Below are 13,581 nucleotides of genomic sequence, written 5' to 3' on the forward strand. Positions count from 1 at the left end.
TTTTACTAAGTTAAAAAGCTGCAGAATTACATTTTCAAACCCCAAACTTCCAACACACATAACTTCTTCTACAAAATTCCTTTTTCAACCATTTTTAAACCATTGGAAATATCGTTGAATAAACTTTCATAAAAATTTAATTTTGAAGAATTCCAAACTCTGTGGACTGAGTTACGTACCGCCAAAGTTGGTCAAAAATAAGTTTTTACCCAAAAATAGAAATTACCAATTTTTTCAACGTTCACAAGTCAAATTCATTTTCACTCATCCAAATGACCACAACCCAACCACATTCACATAATTACACTCAACCAAAACCAAACCTACCTCATCTACACAATTTCACCCAAAACTATCAAATTTCATACCTCAATTCCTTAAACCTCATTGTTCAATAACCAAACCAATTATTCACACATTCAATATCAAAAATCCATCCAATCTCTTATATCATCACACAATACACACATCAACTTACCTTTCTTACCTCTTTTTGGCCTCCGGCCCAAATTCACAATTTAAATGCATATTTCACAAACCAATACTCATTATCCAATTCATCAAATTCTCAACACACCAAACATACAATTCACACAATTCTCAACCCAATCATTAATTTACATTACATATCAACTATGCATATTAGTACCAACCATTTACACAATCCAAACTTAATCCTAGGGGCATATAGCCTAGGAATTCTCATCACACCACACGGTACTTAAATGAAACATAAACCGTACCTCTTGTAGCCAAAATAATTGAGCTTCTTCTTAATAGCCTCCACCACCCTTAGCTCCAAGCCTCACCAAGGCCCCACAAGCAATACCAATCTTCTAATTGTGCACAAAAATCAGCCAATACTATAACATGATCAATTTTCACACTTATAATCAACCTAGGGTTCATGAAATTGATAAATTACAAAGGTTAGAGGGTTTCTTATCTTAACCCATGAAATTGGTTGATGGAACTCACCAATGGCTCATACTAGAGCACTCCTAAACAACCAAAATTACAAGATTTCTTCAAAACCTAAACCAAATTTAAATTTAAAGGGAAAAACAAAAACTGGGCAAAGAACAGTGAATTAATCACTACAAAACTTAGATAAAATTTTAGAGAATGAGAAGAGCGACGAGTGACCGCAAACGGCTCGTCAATCAGAGTTCCAGAGAGAACGTTATGGTGATTTGAAGTTAGTGGTGGCTAGGGTTTGATTTCTCCACCCTCTTCTCTCTTCACCACCGAACTTCTCTCTCAAAATGGGGGAAAATTGTTTGTTTTATGCTGAAATGAGTTCTTATATAGTGTGGCCTTGGGTCCACTTAGGCCCGGTTCACTTGGTTTAACCCGTTGGCCCAATTTTGGGCCAAAACCTTTAAGATTAGCGCTTTAAATTGCATTTTAAATATTTCTACCTTCCTAATTATAAATCCTAATTTCTTAACCTTATTTACTTATAATCAATTTTCTCATCTACAGTGCCAGACAGATCTTAGTCGGTACTGCCGGTCAAAATTTTAGTACGCATTTTTACGCAGAAAATTATGTTTTTCCGACTCAGAAAAATTCGTTGAGTCCAAATATCATATTTAAATTATCAAATTCCAATTGCTAAATTTTCTAACCATATTCACTCGTATTTAATTTATTATTTAATTAATTATAGTTTGACCGAGTTTTACATCATACCTCTCTGCCTTCTTCTTTTTCTCTGCAAACCTTGTCATCAAGTAGCACCTAATCCACTCCATCATAGTAAGAATTGGCTTGTCTCTTGCCTCTAGAATTCTTTCATTGAATGCTTCTGAGATATTGTTCATCAACATGTCACTCTTGGCCAGAAATGTGAAGTGACTCTTTGTCCACAATTTTAGATCCAAAGCAAACAACTTGTCATAACAGTCTCTATTGATCTCCTTAAGTTGCAAATTCATATATGGTCATAAACATAGCAGACTAATATTCACAAACATAGCAAATTGATATAGCAGATTAATATTCACAAACATAGAAAATTCATATATGGTCTTTTTTAAATTGCAAATATAACAAATTAATTAATACATTTGATATACCTTTTGTTGGTTGATGCGGTATTTTACAACCCACAAACTAACCAGCAAGTGCACCGGGTCGTACCAAGTAATACCTTACGTGAGTAAGGGTCGATCCCACGAGGATTGATGGATTAAGCAACAATAGTGTTTGATAGGCTTAGTTAGACAAACAGAAAATAGTGTTTGGAAGTTCAAAAGCATTAACAGTAAATTTAGAATATTAAAGATAGACAGATAAATAAGTTGGGAATAAAATATTGAGAAGGCAGTTAAGACTTCAGAGTTATCTATTTTTCTGGATTTACTTTTCTTACTAACTATTTTAATTATGTAGGATTTAATTTATGGCAAACTATATGTAACTAGACCCTAATTCCTTATACCTTTCTAGTCTCCTCTAAAATTCATTAACTGCCAATTCCTTGGTCAATTAATTTCAATCAGAGGGTGAAGTTCAAATTCCAGTTTATATGCCACAAAAATTCTAATTACCCAAAAATAAAGGGGATTATATGTCACGTATCCCGTTAAATCTAAATAATTAAGATTTAGGAGAACTTGTTTTCAAGCTGTTGTTCAAGTAAAGAGTTTTTCCAAGTTTTATAAGAACTCAAATAGAAAGAGGGTCATACTTCTGTTCCACCCAAATTCATAAAATAAAGAGCGAAAACAATTCTTAAATTATAAATTCATGCATAAATTAAAATAGAAAAAGCAATAAAATCAATCCATACAAATAGACAGAGCTCCTAACCTTAACAATGGAGGATTAGTTGCTCATGGAATGTGGAATGTAAATTTGTATAGAATTCCCTAATGGAATCTCCCTTATGGAACGTCCCTAATGGATTCTCCTTTTTATAACTAATCCTAATTAATTTAAAATATAATTTTTAAAATTAAAATAATATCTTTTCCTATTTTCAAATTCAAATTTGAATTTAAATCAGAATTAACAAACTACTTCGCATCTTGTAACGTAGGGACCACTTGCCTTCACTGGATCCGCGTCTAACTTGGGTGCTAAAATGGGGCCCATAAATCACCCCCCAGCGGTTTCTGCATTTTCTGCACGTGGCGCATGTCATGCGTACGCGTCGATGGCCTTTTTTGCGAGTCACGCGGACACATCGGTCACGCGCACGCGTCGCTGAGCAAATCTTCAAATCACGCGTACGCGTCAGTCACGCGCACGCGTCGCCGTGGAAAGCTCCAAATCACGCGTACGCGTCAGTCACGCGTATGCGTCATTCCTCGCTGCCATCTCCTTTGATTCTTGTGCTGCAAAAACTTCATCAAATTCTGCCGAATGCTACCTAAAATAAACAAAATTGCAAACGACTCAAAGTAGCATCCATATTGGCTAAAAGATAATTAATTCTTTATTAAACTCAATAATTTAGATGCAAATTCACTAGGAAAAGATAGAAAAGATACTTACGCATCACAACACCAAACTTAAACTGTTGCTTGTCCTCAAGCAACCAAAACTAATATAAGCTTAGGATGTGAATTTGCATGAGAATGAGAGTTCGATTAAGCTCATGTCTCTTCTTATAGTGGGGTTTACAACTGCAATCCTGAATAGTTTTGGCATTTCACTTTATCCTTTGAAGTTCAGAATGATTGGCATCCATAGAAACTCAGAATTTATATAGTGTTATTGATTTTCCTAGTTTAGTATGTTAATTCTTGAACACAACTACTTTATGAGTCTTGGCCGTGACCCTAAGCATTTTGTTTTCCAGTATTACCACCAGATACATAAATGTCACAAACACATAACTGGGTGAACCTTTTCATATTGTGACTCAGCTTTGCTAGAGTCCCCAGTTAGAGGTGCCCAGAGTTCTTAAGCACACTCTTTTTACTTTGGATCACGACTTTAACCGCTCAGTCTCAAGCTTTTCACTTGATACCTTCACGCCACAAGCACATAGTTAAGGACAGCTTGATTTAGTCGCTTAGGCCAGGATTTTATTCCTTTGGGCCCTCCTATCCATTAATGCTTAAAGTCTTGGATCCTTTTTACCCTTTGCCTTTTATTTAAAAGGGTTATTGGCTTTTTCTGCTTGCTTTTTTTCTTTATTTTTTTTATTTTTTTATTTTTTTTCGCAAGCTTTGTGTTTTTCACTGCTTTTTCTTGCTTCAAGAATCAATTTTATGATTTTTCAGATTATCAATAACATTTCTCTTCTTTCATCATTCTTTCAAGAGCCAACAATTTTAACATTCATAAACTTCACTATAAAAAATATCCACTATTCATGTCTTGCATTCAGAATCACAGAAAATACCACCACATTTAAGTAAATAAGACTATTCTTCAATATAGACCCACTTTCTCATGCAATATATCACTCCTGTATTTTTTTTATTTGGATTCAAGCACAGTGAGTAATACATGAGACATCTTTTAAGAATTAATGCAAATAGGGAGAAATAAACTAGTCTTAGAATTCTAACTAATAAAGGATCATGCAGCAAACAAAGCAAAATAGCAGAAAACCGGAACATAACATAGTAAAAGCGGGAAAGAATAAAAGGAATGAAAGGAACTCAACCACCTTAGTTATCCGAGCGGTCATTTTATTCTTCAGGTTGTGCTCCTTTGTGAAGATGATTCACCTCACTTAGTGCCATAAAATTAAACAGAAAACCCTTAAGCGAAGCGTCAACACCAAACTTAAAGGTTTGCTTGTCCTCAAGCAAAGAAGAACTGAAAATAACAACAAATAGTGAGAGGAAAGAAAAATATAAAGATAAAAAAACAAGAGAGAATTAGGAGTGGGAGAGAGAAAGAAAAGTGAAAACTGTGCGGCGAACAAGTGTAGTTGTGCAGCGAAGGCGACGCGTACGCGTGGGTCGCGAATTTTCTTAATGATGCGTTAGTGTAAGACACGCGTCTGCGTGCCATGGGTTTTGTGCGATTCGCACAAAGCCAGCCGCGCGCATGCACAACTCTCTGTTCGTGTGTCTTGGGAACCAATAATTTCATACGACGCGTGCGCGTCATGCACGCGCACGCGTGGATGGCCGTTTTGGTCAAATGACACGTATGCGTCAGGGACGCGTCCGCGTGACCCAATTTGTGCATCTATTATACTTCCTGCCCCAAGCCAGCATAACTCTCTGCCCGAACACTCTTTTACGTCGATTTTTCAGGTCACGCGTATGCGTCGCTGACGCGCCCGCGTGAATGGTGAACATCACAAACGACGCGAATGCGTGGAATACGCGTACGCGTGGGTTTGTTTGTACTAGAGGTATCATTCTTGCGCTACTCCCGCGCAACCCTCTGTTCAAATTTATTTTTCACGCACACCCATCTGACGCGTACGCGTCAGGTGTTTTTTTTTCTGGTTCCTGTTCTAAAATAGCTGCATGATCAGAAAATTAGTAAGAATTCAATAAAAATCAAATAAGTAAGAAAACTAATACTACGAAAAATAACTAAGAATGAAAAGGAACAATCATACCACGGTGGGTTGTCTCCCACCAAGCACTTTTAGTTAAAGTCCTTAAGTTGGACATGTGGTGAGCTCCTTGTCATGGTGGCTTGTGCTTGTACTGATCCCAGAATCTCTTTACCAATGTTTGTAATTCCAATGGCCACCGGGATTCCAAGCTAGGCGCATAACGCCTTTGAGTAAGTTGAAGCAAGCGACAAGGCCCCAAGAGTGTTGATTGTGGGAATGAATCACAGAGTCCCAAACCTTGCTTTTACATCCGTCTTCTTATGGATCACCATTATTTCCACCGGATGGCAAGCAATCTGAATTCTCACAGAGACATCCAAACAACCTTCTAGACCCATTTAGATTAGCTCTACACCAATCCTTGCACTTTAATTTGGAGCAGGCAACCATATTGAACTTTGCTTGACAACTCTTGCTACTAACCATCTTCCTCTTACTCTTAATGCCACAAAGAGCTCTAAGTTGACCATCCGTCTCTAGTAGCCCATATTCAAGTGGGAAAGTAAAGGTTAAGGATAGGAATTTTACCCACTTGAATGTTGTATTGGATGGTGATGGCTTTGGAAGAGGTCTTGCAAGCTCCACTCCCTTGTGTTCTTCTTTGAATTCATCTACCTCTTTGTAAGCTTCATCAATTTCAACCTCTTCCTCTTGGTAGCTTTCTTCTAATTCAATCTCTTCTTCATTGCTTACCAAGGGCATGGAAGGTTGTGCATCTTCCTCTTATTCCATATGTGAGGGTGGAATGTTCTCTAATTCACTGGAGTATAAACTCCTTTGACTGGTTTCCTTACTTTTTCCATAGGATCTTGCATTGTATCTCTTGGGAAGGAATTTGCTTGTTCCTCTCCCTGGTTCTTGATCATCGTCTGCACATATTTCTCTACATTTTTGACACTTGTCTTTATATCATGTAGGAATTCTTTCATGAAAAGCTCAAGATATGATGGTATTTGAGATGGATAAGGAGATGGTGGCTATTGATATGCATAAGAAGGAGATGATAGTTCTTGATATGAATAGGGAGATAGTGGCTCTTGGTATGAATAGGGAGATGGTGGCTCTTGATATGGGTAGAAAGATGATGGTTCTTGATATGGATGGAGAGGTGGTGGCTCTTGGTATAAATATGGAGATGGTGGTTGGTGCGCGAAATTGTGAACAATACTTTTCACAACTCTCATAATCCCTGGTCATGAACTCCAAAAACTTGGTGGTTCAATTTCATGGCATTACACAACTTCGCACAACTAACCAGCAAGTGCACTGGGTCGTCCAAGTAATACCTTACGTGAGTAAGGGTCGATCCCACGGAGATTGTTGCTATGAAGCAAGCTATGGTCATCTTGCAAATCTTAGTCAGGCAGACTCAAATGTATATGGTGATGAACGAAAATAACATAAAAGATAAAGATAGAGATACTTATGTAATTCATTGGTAGGAACTTCAGATAAGCGCATGAAGATGCCTTCCCTTCCGTCTCTCTGCTTTCCTACAGTCTTCATCCAATCCTTCTTACTCCTTTCCATGGCAAGCTTATGCAAGGGTTTCACCGTTGTCAGTGGCTACCTCCCATCCTCTCATTGGAAATGTTCAACGCACCCTGTCACGGCACGGCTATCCATCTGTCGGTTCTCAATCAGGCCGGAATAGAATCCAGTGATTCTTTTGCGTCTGTCACTAACGCCCCGCCCTCAGGAGTTTGAAGCACGTCACAGTTATTCAATCATTGAATCCTACTCAGAATACCACAGACAAGGTTAGACCTTCCGGATTCTCTTGAATGCCGCCATCAGTTCTCGCCTATACCACGAATACTCTGATCTCACGGAATGGCTGGCTCGTTTGTCAGGCGAGCACTCGGTTGTCAGGCGATCAACCATGCATCGTGTTATCAGGAATCCAAGAGATATTCACTAGAGCCTTGATTGCTTGTAGAACAAGAATGGTTGTCAGTCACCTTGTTCATGAGTGAGAATGATGATGAGTGTCACGGATCATCACATTCATCAAGTTGAAGAACAAGTGATATCTTGGATAAAGAACAAGCGGAATTGAATAGAAGAACAATAGTAATTGCATTAATACTCGAGGTACAGCAGAGCTCCACACCTTAATCTATGGTGTGTAGAAACTCCACCGTTGAAAATACATAAGAACAAGGTCTAGGCATGGCCGAATGGCCAGCCTCCCAATGATCTAAGATAGCATAAAACGAAGATAGCTACCAAGATGTCAAATACAATAGTAAAAGGTCCTACTTATAGATAACTAGTAGCCTAAGGTTTACAGAAATGAGTAAATGACATAAAAATCCACTTCCGGGCCCACTTGGTGTGTGCTTGGGCTGAGCAATGAAGCAATTTCGTGTAGAGACTCTTCTTGGAGTTAAACGCCAGCTTTTATGCCAGTTTGGGCGTTTAACTCCCATTTGGGTGCCAGTTCCAGCGTTTAACGCTGGGATTTCTTGAGGTGACTTTGAACGCCGGTTTGGGCCATCAAATCTTGGGCAAAGTATGGATTATCATATATTTCTGGAAAGCCCAGGATGTCTACTTTCCAACGCCGTTGAGAGCGCGCTAATTGGGCTTCTGTAGCTCCAGAAAATCCACTTCGAGTGCAGGGAGGTCAGAATCCAACAGCATCTGCAGTCCTTTTCAGTCTCTGGATCAGATTTTTGCTCAGAACCTTCAATTTCAGCCAGAAAATACCTGAAATCACAGAAAAACACACAAACTCATAGTAAAGTCCAGAAAAGTGAATTTTAATTAAAAACTAATAAAAATATACTAAAAACTCAACTAAAACTACCAAAAACATACTAAAAACAATGCCAAAAAGTGTATAAATTATCCGCTCATCACAACACCAAACTTAAATTGTTGCTTGTCCTCAAGCAACTGAAAATCAAATAAGATAAAAAGAAGAGAATATGCAATGAATTCCAAAAACATCTATGAAGATCAGTATTAATTAGATGAGCGGGGCTTTTAGCTTTTTGCCTCTGAACAATTTTGGCATCTCACTCTATCCTTTGAAATTCAGAATGGTTGGCTTCTTTAGGAACTCAGAATCCAGATAGTGTTATTGATTCTCCTAGTTAAGTATGATGATTCTTGAACACAGCTACTTATTGAGTCTTGGCCGTGGCCCAAAGCACTCTGTCTTCCAGTATTACCACCGGATACATACATGCCACAGACACATAATTGGGTGAACCTTTTCAGATTGTGACTCAGCTTTGCTAAAGTCCCCAATTAGAGGTGTCCAGGGTTCTTAAGCACACTCTTTTTGCCTTGGATCACAACTTTATTCTTTCTTTTTCTTTCTTTTTCTCTTTCTCTTTTTTTTTTCGCCTCCTTTTTTTTTTGTATTCACTGCTTTTTCTTGCTTCAAGAATCATTTTTAATGATTTTTCAGATCCTCAGTAACATGTCTCCTTTTTCATCATTCTTTCAAGAGCCAACCTCCATGAACCACAAATTCAAGATACATATGCACTGTTTAAGCATACATTCAGAGAACAAGAGTATTGCCACCACATCAAAATAATTAAACTGTTATAAAACTCAGAATTCATGCAATTCTTTCCTTTTTTCTCAATTAAGCACGTTTTTATTCAAGAAAGGTGATGGATTCATAGGACATTCATAACTTTAAGGCATAGACACTAAGACACTAATGATCACAAGACACAAACATGGATAAACATAAGCATAAAATTCGAAAAACAGAAGAATAAAGAACAAGGAAATTAAAGAACGGGTCCACCTTAGTGATGGCGGCTCTTTCTTCCTCTTGAAGATCCTATGGAGTGCTTGAGCTCCTCAATGTCTCTTCCTTGTCTTTGTTGCTCCTCCCTCATGATTCTTTGATCTTCTCTAATTTCATGGAGGATGATGGAGTGTTCTTGATGCTCCACCCTTAGTTGTCCCATGTTGGAACTCAATTCTCCTAGGGAGGTGTTTAGTTGCTCCTAATAATTTTGTGGAGGAAGGTGCATCCCTTGAGGTATCTCAGGGATCTCATGATGAGAGGGGTCTCTTGTGTGCTCCATCCTTTTCTTAGTGATGGGCTTGTCCTCATCAATAGGTGTATCTCCTTCTATGTCAACTCCAACTGAATAACAGAGGTGACAAATGAGATGAGGAAAGGCTAGCCTTGCTAAGGTGGAGGACTTGTCCGCCACTTTATAGAGTTCTTGGGCTATAACCTCATGAACTTCCACTTCTTCTCCAATCATGATGCTATGAATCATGATGGCCCGGTCTAGAGTAACTTCGGACCGGTTGCTAGTGGGAATGATTGAGCGTTGAATGAACTCCAACCATCCTCTAGCCACGGGTTTGAGGTCATGCCTTCTCAATTGAACCGGCTTGCCTCTTGAATCTCTCTTCCATTGTGCGCCCTTTTCACAGATATCTATGAGGACTTGGTCCAACCTTTGATCAAAGTTGACCCTTCTAGTGTAAGGATGTTCATCTCCTTGCATCATGGGCAAATTGAATGCCAACCTTACACTTTCCGGACTAAAATCCAAGTATTTCCCCCGAACCATAGTAAGATAATTCTTTGGATTTGGGTTCATACTTTGGTCATGGTTCTTGGTGATCCATGCATTGGCATAGAACTCTTGAACCATTAAGATTCCGACTTGTTGAATGGGGTTGGTAAGAACTTCCCAACCTCTTCTTCGGATCTCATGTCGGATCTCCGGATATTCACCCTTTTTGAGTGAAAATGGGACCTCGGGGATCACCTTCTTCAAGGCCACAACTTCATAGAAGTGGTCTTGATGCACCCTTGAGATGAATCTATCCATCTCCCATGACTCGAAGGTGGAAGCTTTTGCCTTCCCTTTCCTCTTTTTAGAGGTTTCTCCGGCCTTGGATGCCATAAATGGTTATGGAAAAACAAAAAGCAACGCTTTTACCACACCAAACTTAAAAGGTTTGCTCGTCCTCGAGCAAAGGAAGAAAGAAGAGAGTAGAAGAAGAAGAAATGTGGGAGAAAGGGATGGCTTTGTATTCGGCCAAAGAAGGGGAAAAGTGGTGTTTAGGTTGTGAAAATGAAGGAGTGAAGAAGGGTTTATATAGGAGAGGGGGAGAGGGTTGTTCGGCCATTTGAGGGTGGGTTTGGGTGGGAAAGTGGTTTGAATTTGAATGGAGGGGTAGGTGGGGTTTTGTGAAGGATGGATGTGAGTGGTGAAGAGAAGAAGGGATTTGATAGGTGAGGGGTTTTTGGGGAAGAGTTGTTGAGGTGATTGGTAAATGGGGGAAGAAGAGAGAGAGTGGTGGTGGGGTAGGTGGGGTCCTGTGGGGTCCACAGATCCTGTGGTGTCAAGGAAAAGTCATCCCTGCACCAAATGTTGCTCAAAATCACGTTTTGAGCCATTTCTGGCGTTAAACGCCGGGCTGGTGCCCATTCCTGGCGTTTAACGCCAGGTTCTTGCCCTTTTCTGGCGTTTAACGCCAGTCTGGTGCCCCTTTCTGGCGTTAAACGCCCAGAATGGTGCCAGACTGGGCGTTAAACGCCCAACAGCTAACCTCACTGGCGTTTAAACGCCAGCAACATCTTCCTCCAGGGTGTGCTGTTTTTCTTCCTGTTTTTCATTTTGTTTTTGCTTTTTTCATTGATTTTGTGACTTCTTATGATCATCTACCTTCAAAAAAGATAAAATAACAAAAGGAAATAGTTAATTATAAAACATTGGGTTGCCTCCTGGTGCACGAAATTGTGATCACTACAACTTCGCACAACTAACCAGCAAGTGCACTGGGTCGTCCAAGTAATACCTTACGCGAGTAAGGGTCGATCCCACGGAGATTGTTGGTATGAAGCAAGCTATGGTCACCTTGTAAATCTCAGTCAGGCAGACTCAAATGGATATGGTGATGAACGAAAATACATAAAAGATAAAGATAGAGATACTTATGTAATTCATTGGTAGGAACTTCAGATAAGCGCATGAAGATGCCTTTCCTTCCATCTCTCTGCTTTCCTACAGTCTTCATCCAATCCTTCTTACTCCTTTCCATGGCAAGCTCGTGTAGGGTTTCACCATTGTCAGTGGCTACCTCCCATCCTCTCAATGAAAGCGATTGGCATATGCCCTGTCACAGCATAGCGGAATTCAGCTGTCGGTTCTCGGTCAGGCCGGAATAATATCCATTGATACTTTTGCGTCTGTCACTAACGCCCCGCCTGCTAGGAGTTTGAAGCACGTCACAGTCATTCAGTCATTGAATCCTACTCAGAATACCACAGACAAGGTTTAGACCTTCCGGATTCTCTTGAATGCCGCCATCAGTTCTCGCCTATACCACGAAGATTCCGGTTAAAGAATCCAAGAGATAAACATTAGAGCCTCGTTTGCTTGTAGAACAAGAGTGGTTGTTAGTCACTTTGTTCATAAGTGAGAATGATGATGAGTGTCACATAATCATCACATTCATCATGTTCTTGGGTGCAAATGAATATCTTGGACAAAGAACAAGCGGAATTGAATAGAAGAACAGTAGTAATTGCATTAATACTCGAGGTACAGCAGAGCTCCACACCTTAATCTATGGTGTGTAGAAACTCCACCGTTGAAAATACATAAGAACAAGGTCTAGACATGGCCGAATGGCCAGCCCCCAAATGATCTAAGAACTAGATGTCCAAAGATGAAAAATACAATAGTAAAAGGTCCTACTTATAGAAAACTAGTAGCCTAAGGTGTACAGAGATGAGTAAATGACATAAAAATCCACTTCCGGGCCCACTTGGTGTGTGCTTGGGCTGAGCAATGAAGCATTTTCGTGTAGAGACTCTTCTTGGAGTTAAACGCCAGCTTTTATGCCAGTTTGGGCGTTTAACTCCCAATTAGGTGCCAGTTCCGGCGTTTAACGCTGGAAATTCTGTAGGTGAGTTTTAACGCCGGTTTTGACCATCAAATCTTGGGCAAAGTATGAACTATCATATATTGCTGGAAAGCCCAGGATGTCTACTTTCCAACGCCGTTGAGAGCGCGCCAATTGGGCTTCTGTAGCTCCAGAAAATCCACTTCGAGTGCAGGGAGGTCAGAATCCAACAGCATCTGCAGTCCTTTTGAGTCTCTGGATCAGATTTTTGCTCAGATCCCTCAATTTCAGCCAGGAAATACCTGAAATCACAGAAAAACACACAAAATCATAGTAAAGTCCAGAAAAGTGAATTTTAACTAAAAACTAATAAAAATATAATAAAAACTCAACTAAAACTACCAAAAACATACTAAAAACAATGCCAAAAAGCGTACAAATTATCCGCTCATCACAACACCAAACTTAAATTGTTGCTTGTCCTCAAGCAACTGAAAATCAAATAAGATAAAAAGAAGAGAATATACTATAGACTCCAAATTATCAATGAAACTAAGCTCCAAATTAGATGAGCGGGACTAGTAGCTTTTTGCCTCCGAACAGTTTTGGCATCTCACTTTATCCTTTGAAATTCAGAATGATTGGCTTCTTTAGGAACTCAGAATCCAGATAGTGTTATTGATTCTCCTAGTTAAGTATGATGATTCTTGAACACAGCTACTTATTGAGTCTTGGCCGTGGCCCAAAGCACTCTGTCTTCCAGTATTACCACCGGATACATACATGCCACAGACACATAATTGGGTGAACCTTTTCAGATTGTGACTCAGCTTTGCTAGAGTCCCCAATTAGAGGTGTCCAAGGTTCTTAAGCACACTCTTTTTGCCTTGGATCACAACTTTATTTCTTTCTTTTTCTTTCTTTCTTTTTCTTTCTCCCCCTTTTTTTTCGTTTTTCTCCTTTCTTTTTTTTTTGTATTCACTGCTTTTTCTTGCTTCAAGAGTCATTTTTATGATTTTTCAGATCCTCAGTAACATGTCTCCTTTTTCATCATTCTTTCAAGAGCCAACAATTTTAACATTCATGAACCACAAATTCAAAAGACATATGCACTGTTTAAGCATACATTCAGAAAACAACAAGTATTGTCACCACATCAAACTAATTAAGCTAGTTTTAAAGATGAATTTGAA

This window comes from Arachis stenosperma, chromosome 2, assembly GCF_014773155.1.
Source record: "Arachis stenosperma cultivar V10309 chromosome 2, arast.V10309.gnm1.PFL2, whole genome shotgun sequence".
NCBI classification, from domain to species: Eukaryota; Viridiplantae; Streptophyta; class Magnoliopsida; order Fabales; family Fabaceae; genus Arachis; species Arachis stenosperma.